The sequence below is a fragment of the Lycium barbarum genome, chromosome 1 (assembly GCF_019175385.1).
Source record: "Lycium barbarum isolate Lr01 chromosome 1, ASM1917538v2, whole genome shotgun sequence".
Lineage (NCBI taxonomy): Eukaryota > Viridiplantae > Streptophyta > Magnoliopsida > Solanales > Solanaceae > Lycium > Lycium barbarum.
Window position 1 is genome coordinate 155148763 of NC_083337.1, and position 13900 is coordinate 155162662.

The window sequence follows — 13900 nt, forward strand, 5'->3', positions numbered from 1 at the left end:
AGGATACATAAGTTATAATGTCAAATTCCGGCTCCAAATTTGATTTGAATTAAATAATTTCATCAAATTGGAAGTTAAAATATTAAAGGAGTGGAATGAAAATTTTGCTTTCATATAACTACCCACTTGTGGGACTACAATGGGTATATGATTTTTGTTGTTGTTGTTGTACACTTGTACTAACACAAATTATATTTCTTAAGTTAAAATATCTACTTTTATATCTTGAGTTTGGGCCCGGGCTTAGCACGAGCCTCACATAACTAGTATATATATATATATATATATATATATATATATATATATATAGCAGTAAACAGGATGTTGACAACTCCTAAATGGGATAAGTAATCTGCCTCAGCCAGTTCTATTAGTATAAATGAATGTTACTCCATAAACCTTCTTTACACCTAATTTTTTAAATAATTATAGAACAAAAAGTGACCCCAAACTCTTCGCTCGTACGCAATGACTTGTACAGTTACAGGCACCGCCGGGGCCTTTTTTTTTTTCTTAAAAAAATTGAAAGAAAAGAAAGTGTAGTTATAAAAGTAAATTTCAAAGCAAACATGCCATCCACACTTGAGATTCTTTCTGGCTATCGTATTTAATTGGAAAGCATTTGCCTTTTAAATTCCAATTTTCTACTACACTAATTGACAAAATTTAACCCTTTGTCCAATTACGTCAATTAAATGTTGTATATTAGTTTATTTAAATTATTTTTGTTTACCCCGAATTTGGGAAATCAATTGAATTTGTATGCGGGTATAGGATATGTGCTTGGATCTTGATATATGTTTGATAGTGGAAAATAAGCGTGTGAGTATTTAGTAATAAAACGGCTAATAACGATAATTTGCTCGATTTGCTATGGACATGAACATTTAGAAGCTATGTTCCATACTTAATGGAAGAAGCACAATATAAATGGGAACAAATGGCCTTGGCCGGATCAGATATTGATGGAGAGAGATTGTGTATATGAGCTCTTTTATTATAAATGTTCTTGGAAAGTAAAGGAGCCAACCCTTACAAAGGAGGGAGATGTGCTCTATTTATAGTGATGCCTCTATGGGCCTCTTCCCATACAAATGATTAGAATAATAATAAAAAGGACAGCTCTGAGCATATTTGGTGGGATTAGGTTGACCGTACGATCTGACACACGCATGGTTGGTGGTTGACCATGGTAGGACGCTATCGACGCGTGGCAACCGCGTAACGGATCTCCCGGATCAACGGCCATGACCAAAACGGACTAACGGCCAGGATCTCCCAGACTAACGGCCACGATTTCCCGGACTAACGGCCACGATTTTCCGGACTAACGGCCACGATCAAACGGACTAACGGCTATGATCAAACGGACCAGCGGCCACGATCAATTCGGACCAACGGCTATGATCAAACGGACCAGCGGCCACGATCAATTCGGACCAACGACTATGATCAAACGGACCAGCGGCCACGATCAATTCGGACCAACGGCTATGATCAACCGGACCAGCGGCCACGATCAATTCGGACCAACGGCCCCGGTCAAACGGACCAACGGCCACGATCAATTCGGACCAACGGTCACGAATGCTCGGGTCACCGGGCTTGGTCGTTCCAATGACGAAGAAGGCAGATCAGTTGGTCCCCTCGCTCCACCGGTTTGCCTCGCATCCGGTTTTTATCGTATACAGATAGCCCCACACTTCCCGGATCTCCGATCTATCGGAGTAACGGGGAGTGGATAACTTCCGAAACCGGTGGCCCTGTCAGCTCGTCGTTACCTTCTTATTTCTTTGTTTTGAATGTTCGTCATTATTTTTGTCATGATCATTGGTCCGTTTTAGGACAGGTCGACTCATAGTCGTTAATTCACCGTGCCCGTGGGACTTATCCGATGCTTCATAAGTTCAGATGGCTCCGAATTACGATAGGCATTTTCTTTAGGGTCGGTATTTTTTCAACCCTGGCAAAGTTTTTGATGTAGCAGTCCCCGTTTTGGGGGAATTTGCCGAGCTTAGGCTTGGGTCATTGTGACCTTGTCGCCTTTGTCGAATTTCGGGCACAATCCTCGATATAGAGTATGTGAGTGGGGCAGTGCCGGAATACGGCGGTTACCATCGGGGCGAAGTCCTTTTAATAGAAAGACACCCAAGATTTTATTATACCTGCTTTTGATAACTTTGCGTTTGCAAAATGTTTATACATATGAGAATTTTAATTCCTTCTGCCTTTGCTGAAGCAAATATACAACGGGACACGATTCGTTACGATCGTTTGGTCCTTACATCGAAGGCTATGGCCGGTGACCGGGCCTTAGTTTTGCCGTAGCAAATGCTAAATGGGATACGATTCATTATGATCGTTTGGTCCTTACATCGAAGGCTATGGCCGGTGACCGGGCCTTAGTTTTGCCGTAGCAAATGCTAAATGGGACACGATTCATTATGATCGTTTGGTCCTTACATCGAAGGCTATGGCCGGTGACCGGGCCTTAGTTTTGCCGTAGCAAATGCTAAATGGGACACGATTCATTATGATCGTTTGGTCCTTACACCGAAACCTAATGCAGAAGGTCCGGTCTTGATTTGTTGAGCTCCTCCGTTTTCCACTAACCGGGGTAAACCTCGATGTGGGTATAAGTCCCCTAGTGTTTATCCGAGCTGCAAGATTAGGCGAGCGTTATCAAGTCCCCACTCGTAGGCCGTGACCCCGAGTTCCCGGCCGTTTGTCCTTATTTTTGTTAAGTAACATGTTGTACTTGTTGCCTCATTAAAAACCTTGTCGAAAAACCCATTTTGGGACAAAACCGTACTAAGGAAAAGAGTGCAACATGCGTTTTCAGACCTAGATCCTAACTTTATCCGGTACTTGACTTCCTGCAAAAAGAAAAAGGTTAAACATGAGGTGTCCATACCTTAGCAGTAATATCCCTTCAAATGAGCCACGTTCCGGTTGTTGCACAATCGCTGCCCGTCCACGGATTCCAGCTGATACGATCCTTTGCCCGTTACCTCGGTTATCTTGTACGGTCTTTCCCAGTTCGGACCCAGTTTTCCTCCGTTGGGATTCTTGGTGCTCAAGGTATCTTTCCGAAGCACCAAGTCCCCAACTTAGAAATGTCAAAAATTGGCTCTCCGATTGTAGTACCTTTCCATTCTCTGCTTCTGGGTTGCAATACGGACCAACGCGTTTTCGCAAAGTTCATCTGTGAGATCGAGTTTCACAGCTGTGGCCTCCTCGTTTGACTCCTCGGTGGTATACCTGAACCGAGGACTCAGCCCGTTTATCACCCCCACCCGGAGAAATGACTTGGGCCATCCCTTGATTTTTCTGACCTGAAGCTTGGTTTTCGAGAGTATGGCCGATACCTTTCCCTCGATGGTCCGGCCTCCGGTTCGTAACTCTTTCGTGATCTCTCCGAGCTTTTGTTCATTTTTACGGGCCCCAGGGGAAGCTCGAGTTGGTCATCCTCTATCCGAATTTTTGACTCGTATCGGTTATGGACATCCGCCCAGGTCACAACCTCGTATTCCAGCAAGTTTTCCTTTAATTTGAACGAAGCCGTCGAGCTCTGAACATTGAGCCCCTTTGTGAAAGCTTGTGCGGCCCATTCCTCCGGAACCGGGGGGAGCTCCATTCGTTCCCTTTGGAACCGGTTGACAAATTCACGCAATAGCTCCTCGTCTCTTTGGGCTACACGGAAAATATTCGCCTTTCGGGCCTGCACCTTTTTGGCTCCGGCGTGTGCTTTTATGAAGGCATCGGCGAGCATTTCGAAAGAAGTGATTGAATGCTCGGGCAGATGATCGTACCAAGTCAATGCTCCTTTTGACAGAGTTTCCCCGAACTTTTTCAGCAACACGGATTCGATTTCATCATCTTCCATATCATTGCCTTTTATAGCACAGGCGTATGAGGTCACGTGTTCGTGAGGGTCCGTTGTGCCGTCATATTTTTTGATATCCGGCATTTTGAACCTCTTCGGGATCAATTTCGGAGCTGCACTCGGAGGAAAAGGCCTTTGGATGTACCTCTTTGAATCCGGCCCTTTCAAGATAGGCGGAGCCCCCAGGATTTGATCCACCCGAGAGTTGTATGTCTCCACCCTTTTTTCGGTCGAGTCCACCCGTTTCGCCAACGTTTCGAGCATTCTCAGAACCTCGGTGGATGGACCAGCTCCGGAGCCATTGCTTTCAACCATCCGTGCCTCATCTCTTCTCGGTTCAGCAACACTCTTCGCCTTTTCCGGGGTCGTTTTATCTCCTCCGTTCTGCAGCTGGGCTATTGCGATTCCCTGTTCGGCAATCGCCGCTCTCTGTTCCTGCAACATTTCAAAAATTAAACGCAAGTCAATATTATCATTCGGGGTATCCGGTTCTTTCCGGACTTGTGTCCCGGACAAAGTAATTGAATTGTTAGTATTTAAAGGGTCAGTGGGGTTTGGCAATCCTCGTGGCCCGCTGCCTTCATTTTCGGCCACGATCTCGTTGTTGTTGACGTGACCAGATTGCCCACTGTTAGCCATTTGGTCCGTTTTTTCAGAGACGGACAGCAGATGTTTCTGATTTTGATGGGTAAGATAGAGATCAAGATCAAAGACCACTATTATCCTAGCCCCACGGTGGGCGCCAAACTGTTTACCCCGAATTTGGGAAATCAATTGAATTTGTATGCGGGTATAGGATATGTGCTTGGATCTTGATATATGTTTGATAGTGGAAAATAAGCGTGTGAGTATTTAGTAATAAAACGGCTAATAACGATAATTTGCTCGATTTGCTATGGACATGAACATTTAGAAGCTATGTTCCATACTTAATGGAAGAAGCACAATATAAATGGGAACAAATGGCCTTGGCCGGATCAGATATTGAGGGAGAGAGATTGTGTATATGAGCTCTTTTATTATAAATGTTCTTGGAAAGTAAAGGAGCCAACCCTTACAAAGGAGGGAGATGTGCTCTATTTATAGTGATGCCTCTATGGGCCTCTTCCCATACAAATGATTAGAATAATAATAAAAAGGACAGCTCTGAGCAGATTTGGTGGGATTAGGTTGACCGTACGATCTGACACACGCATGGTTGGTGGTTGACCATGGTAGGACGCTATCGACGCGTGGCAACCGCGTAACGGATCTCCCGGATCAACGGCCATGACCAAAACGGACTAACGGCCAGGATCTCCCAGACTAACGGCCACGATTTCCCGGACTAACGGCCACGATTTTCCGGACTAACGGCCACGATTTACCGGACTAACGGCCACGATCAAACGGACTAACGGCTATGATCAAACGGACCAGCGGCCACGATCAATTCGGACCAGCGGCCACGATCAAACGGACCAGCGGCCACGATCAATTCGGACCAACGGCTATGATCAAACGGACCAGCGGCCACGATCAATTCGGACCAACGGCCCCGGTCAAACGGACCAACGGCCACGATCAATTCGGACCAACGGTCACGAATGCTCGGGTCACCGGGCTTGGTCGTTCCAATGACGAAGAAGGCAGATCAGTCGGTCCCCTCGCTCCACCGGTTTGCCTCGCATCCGGTTTTTATCGTATACAATTCTAAGTATAGTTAAATATTATATAAGTTTATGCGAGCTTTTTTTCCCGCTAATTCTTTCAACACTGTCTTTGCCCTTTAAAATGAACCTGAAAATGTCAGTATGGGCAAGTCCAAAAATTAGAAGTAACTTTAACGTGACAAAAATTGTGGAATAGTTTTGTTAGTATCCCAAACTTTATTGGCCACCACCATATGATTCTTTATAGCTGGACAAAGTTGCTAGAGGTAAAAGAAAAGTTGTCCTGAAAAGAGAAAAGGAATAAAGAGGAGAGGAAAAAAAAAAAAAAGGAAAAGCAACTAAAAATTAATTAGATGGGAATAAAGGTAGGATTTTTCTTATTAATTCGTAATATTCTTCTTTCTTGTCTGTCTCTGTGTTAGTTCTTTTCGACAGTATCAAACTCCACTAAAGAAGCGTACTGATGTTGATTTCTGAATTTGTCAATGGTAACCACTATAGAAGACTAACCATAATAGCAAAATGTATGGTTCAAATTGCATAAGTGGATATATACACATGTTGAATGAGAGAATTTCTTAATTAGTTGATAATTGAAAATGGATACATGAGAAACACACACCAAGGATGTGGCAATTGGGATTGCCACCTTGTAGATGAAGTGGTCTCATTGAATTATTATTTGGCCAATCTCATTGAATTATTATTTGGCCAATTTTGAGTGCTGTTAAATTGGTTATGATCATCATGGTACAAATATCTGGAAATCCTCATGTATGTTTGGGGTCTATATTTTTACGTCTTTTTTATTGAATATTTTTATTTTTATATATAACAGATCTAAAAATAATACATAAGCTCTTGCAGTCATATTGTTTTATTCAAATTGTAAATGGGTCAATTGACCCATTTCCACTATTTTTTTGTAAGAAAGTTGGTATATATACTTTCTTGCTGTATATATATATATATATTTTTTTTTTTTTTTTATTACATAGGTAGTAGGAGTAGGAGAAATGGGGGAGGGGACTACAACGTGGGATTCGAACCCTCACCAATAAAGTGAAAGTTCAAGTAGCCAACTAACTGAGCTACAAAATCCCTATCTCTTGCTGTATATGAAGTCTCTTTTGCAGTCAATTTTATATATTGTTGTTGTATAAGCTCTTGGGTATTGAAACACACACAAAAGCAAACAAGCTCAGATGCACATGATTTCATTTTGGGTTTATTTTATGTCCAATATAGTTAACTTTTACACCATCAGTATTGTTGGGTTTTAGTTAAGTTGAATGGAAAATATTTCTGAAAAGATGCAACTCAAAGGTTGCAACTTTTCACTAAACCAGACCAATGGCTATATAAATCTGTTTAGTCCTTCAGATACCTTACGAATTTTCTGAACTTCAAAACTTCTTCTTCTTCTGCACAAATAAATTCTAGTGTAATTTACTGTCGTTGAGTGCTTCGCTGACACCGTGGTTTTAGGTACCGATACACCGGTGAGTAAGATCGTTCTATCCTGGGAGGATATATTTCATTAACCTCGGGTACTTGAGGGGAATAATTTCCTTAAGGACACACTGTGCATTCAGTGGACTCGATTTTCTTCCTTAAAAATATTTTTCAGATACTGTTTTGATATTTTCCAATTTCTGGTTTACACTTTCTGATTTTACAAAGTCTACTGTTTTCTGGAACTTTTACAAAAGTTACTGTTTCAGAATATTTTCGTAATAGATTAACAACAATCTTAAGGAAATTATATTCTTTTTATATTCTGTATTCGAGAATTAAAATTTCTGGAAATTATTTTACCGAATGGTTGTTAGAAGGAGGAAGTATTGTGATATGTTAAATATCTCAAGTACTCTGGATGCTAGTTACCCATTGTTGTCATATTAGTTGACGGCTTGTATATGACGTCATATGAACTTGTATTTCTCAATTTGGCCTACCTTTCTTAATTAACCATGGTTGAGATTGCAAAGCTCTATTCCATGTGATGTCACCTCTTAATTTATGTCGTTTAAGTCATTCAGGAAACAACGTTTTTATTTAAAGATAAAATTGAAAGTTTTGCATTCGGCCTAAGCACATTGATATCTTTCAAAGGATTGAAAGTCAAGTATTTAAGAACTTTGAACCAAGTGCACTTTGTGATGCTAAAGAATTTTGTTGAGACTGTGTGTTTACAAAGCCGCTTCGTGATGGCTCATATTACGAAAAAAAGTCGTTGTGACTTATGAGCGTCAATTAAACCAACACACCTTTTCGATGTTATTTTTTTTTGTTTTTTTTTTCGTAAAAGATTTTTTTTTTTTTTTTTTGTGTGTTGGATTCAATAATTTCTTTAATGGAGTCTCGATCCTGGATCAATCACTTTAGACTTGGCACCTGTGTTCATCTTTTTTCTGTTTTTGGAGATTATACTCTGTTCAGAAATAAATAAGTTACTTTTTTGGAGACTTAAACCTTTGTGGTTTTCTACTCTGCTTTTTGGAAATTAAAATCTGCGTGATTTTCTACTCCAAGTTACTACTCGGTTTAAGGAATATAAAAACTTTACCGATTTAGTAACGTTAGTTGGTTTGAAGATATAAAATCTTCGCTGGTTCTCATTGTTGTTATTCGGTTTGAAGATATAAAAACTTCACCGATTGATTTCAAATAATATTCGGTTTGAAGATATAAAAAGTTTGCCGTTTATTAAATTTGGTTAAGGGAGGAAAGCAACGTTTCTTCTGATTTGGTTAAGGGAGGAAAGCAACGTTTCTTCTGATTTGGTTAAGGAATTTAATGACTTTTTTGGATGCCCAATAGAGGAAAATTTCATAATCATGTATCCGTGATCATTTGTTGGATAGTCCTGAGGAAAATCTACCTTATGTATTCACTAGTTTTGATATCCTTAAAAATTCTTGGTCTTGCATTTGAACAAAGACGTGGATAGATTCAAATGTTGAGAAGGGAACTACGGGACTTGAATAATTCTCTGTAATGTGCATATTGGTCAAAGACTAGAACATGAAAGGAATATTGTTAGCATAATAAATAAATGTTATGCAAAGTAAAGAACAAGGTTGGCAGTTCCTTTTCTGAAACACGAAGACTGAAGAAAGGTCTCAATGTTTGTGTGGTTCCACCAGTGAGCAAACAAGTCATAGAGGGATTAAAAAGGTTCCCCTACACCTCGTAATTAGAAATATCGGTGCAACACTTTCTTTCCTAACCAAAGTAAGTGTTTGTGGTGGTGATATTTCTTTAGGAAATTCGATTCCCTATTTCTCAATATTGCTATTCTTGAGAAAGATAGAGGACTGGTACTGAGAAGAGTGGTACGTGAAGGATTAGCGATATTGTTGTTGTGTCCTACTCATGCACTTCTTCGGTCGTTGTAACTGTTGCGATTGTTGAAATGGTCTATTTCATTCAAGAATAAATTAAATTGTGAAAGTCGACGACAAAATCTCAACTAATGTTCACTGTTGATGCATCCTGGAGTCATTACTTTTTGTAAAGTAATCATGAGATAAGAAATCTTATTCCTTGAAGAAATCTGTTGTCAGATTCATCCTAAGCAAACTTGAGTCGATCAACTTGGAAAGGAAAGGAAAAAATTGCACCAGGGAGTATTTAATTTGTAGATTGAAGGCCAATATCATGGTTTTCTACTAACTAATTGAGTTATTTCTAATGTTCTATTTAGAGTATTTAATTTGTAGATTGAAGGCCAATATCATGGTTTTCTACTAACTAATTGAGTTATTTCTAATGTTCTATTTACTTTGTGTTATCATCAAATGAATTATTCGCAAGAGATCCACGTTCCAATTCTAGATGTGAGAAGTGTTGCGACATTGGGAGTAAATAAATTTATACGAAAGATGGATCAACAAGCAAGTGACATAATCGGGTTCTACTTTCTTAACTTTGCTTATTATTATTTATAAAATTTCTACCCTAGTGACTTTTATGAATTTTGTCTTCATAAATATTCGGGTAAATGGTTCATTTGTGATAATTCAAAATCATCTTTGAAATAGTGCATTTGGTAGGCTTAAGATGTGTTATTTGATATGGTCATTACTTGTTTCCAGTAAGACTGAAGTATTAACTCAAACGTGGCAGTACTAATTTTCTCACATATTTTATTGAGAAGCTTCATGGTTCGCATAAAGTGGTGATCAATGTTGACATGGCAGATGATTCCGAGTCAGTTTTTCCTTTATATCTTGGCCATTGATTGAAGTAGGGAAATTTTTAAGATGAGAATCTAATTGCACCGTGTATGTAATGGTGGTGGTTATTGTTGTTTATATCACAAATCAGTTAATCAAAAAATCTTTGTTAAGAATTAAAGACTTATCATCGTGACATTTGGATAAAAATCACAAAGAGTAGTTTTCTTTGGCCTTATTTCTTGTGGAGAGAGTTATATATCCAATTCCATATCAAATGTTTAAAATGTGGGGGTTTTAGCTTGATATAAAATTTATGATTAGTTCATATTAGACTTACTGTCTAATTTGATTTGGAAAAATAAGAGATGTGAAAACTAATGACATTCTTGTATTATGCCAAACCCATAAAATACTTAATAGATATTTGATATGGTGGTCGTTGGGATTAACTAGTATACCAAATTGATAATTGGTTATATACTTGTTCAGAAGAGTTATATTCCTTCATGAAATGGATGTTGGAGAAAGGCTATCCGCTATTTGTTGGTTGATCAATATGACGATCAGTTAATCATTGATAATAATAAGTACTTGTTTCCCGTAGAACTTGTGGGGGGAAGCTATCCTTATGACTACCAGAATACTCATTTGAGTGCCTATAGAAAAACACAATTTATTCCATATGAAAAATGGAAAGGAAGAAAGCCCAACTTGAATTACTTCAAAGTGTGGGGGGTGTTTGTCTAAAGTGCAAATTTCTAAACCTAATAGGATAAAAATCGGATTGATAACTGTTGATTGTGTTTTCATATGATATGCCACCAATAGTAAAGGGTATTGATTCTAGTTCACAAATCAGAAAATTTCGATAGAATAAGAAAATGTTGACTTATTGACATTATTCTATTATATCAACCCCACGATATATGTCATTGGTGGTATTGACATGGTATGCCCTTGGCGGTATTGATATAGTAGTTAGTGAAATATTCACATAACTCGTTCCGTCTTGGTAAGGACTAGTTGATCGAACTACTAATTTGATGAGGTTGATCATATGTCTTCATTATAGGTCATGTTCATTAATTTTGTGAACGGATGTCACTTGAAAGGTTGTGACTTTTCATGATAAAATGTGTCGGTTGAAAAACAACTCTTTGGAAAGACAAGACGGTTCATTGAATGTATAAATTCATTGGTTTATAAATCGAAGAACCAATTGATGATAATGATAAAAATCAACAATAGCTTGGGTTTTCACATCGGTGAATGTGCTATCAGTTGGATATTTGAAGAAGTAGACTTACAAGAAGTGGAATGGTTGAGAATATATATATATATATATATATATATATATATATATATATATATATATATATATATATATATATATATATATATATATATATATTTAAAAGGTTGTGGCCACAACTGATGTCAACCATCCACGAGTGTCATGATGTCACTTTAAGTGTAGTCAGCAGTGTGCAAAATATCCTATTGTATAAGCTTTGTTTGCATTATAATAAAAATTATATCACCGGGTCGTTCGAAACAAAATCCACGAGTGGATGTGTTGTTACCATTAGTGGAGGAGCAGTGTCGTGAAAATCATCCAAATAGACTTGTATCGCTCGATCTGCAATGGAGTATGAGTTCATAGTTCTAGACAAAGCCGGTGAAGAAGCTGAATGGCTCCGGAATTTCTTAGAAGATATTCCATTCTGGCCCAAACCGTTGGCAACAATATGTGTACATTGCGATAGCCAAATGACAATAGGAAGGGCAGAGAGCGTTATGTATAACGGGAAATCTCCTCACATACGACGGAGAAATAATACAGTTCGAAAACTACTCTCTAGTGGAGTTATCACTATTGACTATGTAAAGTCTAGAGATAACGTCGCAGATTCGCTTACAAAAGGCTTAACTAGAGAGGTAGTTGAAAGATCATCGAAGGGAATGGGTTTAAGGCTTAGGACAAGTCATCATGGCGGTAACTCTACCTAGCAGACTGGAGATCCCAAGAGCTAGGTTCAAAGAGATCAAACAAAGTTATGAATGACGGTTCGACATTGTCAAATAACTCAATCCATTCTCGTGATGAAGACAATGTTCAGGAACAAGGATACAACATTAAGGCTTTTTAACGAGTTAATAAAGCTTAAGTTGTTTAATGGTTTTTAAGTTTGGCAGGTATGACCAAATAGTGTATATACGTGATGACACGTTTTAGAAATCACCTATGTGAGTGTGAAGTGTAAGCCGCTTCAAAGAGAATGATAGAAAAAGCCCATTCTCTATACACTCATGAAACCAGGTGGTGTTCATGGCTGAAACGAACACAACCGTGAGAACCATAGACGGTAGAGGGTTGATTGTGCGACATGTGGTTGTCTAGGTATACACCAAAGCTCGACGGTTCAAAGATATCAAATCTACCGATTGACCGAGTATATCCGACTTCACTACGGAAAGTTCAAAGGGAAACCTACTTATCCAGATGCAATTAATCCTTGCTTGTAAAGCACACACTCGTCCGTGCATTCCTTTTCCTTATAGCCATTCCCCATTCATGTGGGGGATTGTTGGGTTTTAGTTAAGTTGAATGGGAAATATTTTTGAAAAGATGCAACTAAACTGAAAAGGTGCAACTCAAAGGTTGCAACTTTTCACTAAACCAGACCAATGGCTATATAAATCTGTTTAGTCCTTCAGATACCTTACGAATTTTCTGAACTTTAAAACTTCTTCTTCTTCTGCACAAATAAATTCTAGTGTAATTTACTGTCGTTGAGTGCTTCGCTGACACCGTGGTTTTAGGTACCGATACACCGGTGAGTAAGATCGTTCTATCCTGGGAGGATATATTTCATTAACCTCGGGTACTTGAGGGGAATAATTTCCTTAAGGACACACTGTGCATTCAGTGGACTCGATTTTCTTCCTTAAAAATATTTTTCAGATACTGTTTTGATATTTTCCAGTTTCTGGTTTACACTTTCTGATTTTACAAAGTCTACTGTTTTCTGGAACTTTTACAAAATTACTGTTTCAGAATATTTTTGTAATACAGATTAACAACAATAATTAAAACAGTTTATTTATTAATTATGGATCAATGCTTATTAAATAGTTACATGTAAAAAAAAAAAATGGTAAGTAAACTATTATTCACAAACCAAAGTAAGCGTTTATGTGCGGGTTATGACCAAAGCATGGACAATTGTCCCATTTCTCTGGTACTGCATCCTACTCAAACTACCACTACATATCAGTATTTTCAAACAAAACTGTTGGTTACTCTTTTAAGTCTAATAAAAGCATCTAACTAGATGCTGCGTCCAGCCTACTAACTTCCTTTGCATGTAAATTTTTAATAAGTGATTTAGTTGAGTAAATGTTTTTTACATCATAAATGCATAGAAGTTAAGCTCTTCTATTTTTATTCTTTTAGCAAGTGAATAATTTGGTGTTTGTATGGTAGGTAGACTAGATTGTGATTTGATTTAATGAAAGACCCCAAACCACATTTCCTCTAAGCCGCGTAACATTACTAACTGTCGATAACTTGTCTAAACTGTCGACAAGGTATGGCACTGATCCAAGCTGAACGACTTTAACTTTATAATCAAATTATTGTTAATTTCCAGTAAATTATGATTACTGGTATACAATACATTTAAATCATGAAAGAAATAAGTGTAACTACTCGTATAAAACTTGCATCCCCCAATTGCTCTAAACCACTCAATTTCAACTCTAAATAGCTAACTTTGCTACTCTAATTAAAAGTCAACTCCAACATTAATGTAATTCTATTTATAATAATATTCTTAAACCAATTCAAGCAAGTCAGTGATATCATCTATCCACTTGCTCTTACCATTCATTTTTCAACTTTATTATTTTGTGATTGTATATCTTACCTTCCATATGTTTGAAAAGAACGCCAAATGATTGTTTTTTTTATTGTTCAGTCGATATTTCCGGTAATCGCTTTGAGACAATAATCCGGATTAGTCCGATGAAGGAAAACGCTCTCTACAAGGATTTTTTAAAAAAAATAAAATTGCATGACTCAAACCTGAAATTTCTTAAGTATGCGAATTCATATTTATTATATCACAACCTTTATTGGTGCCGACAAAATGTTAAATCTAATTCTAGTAACACAA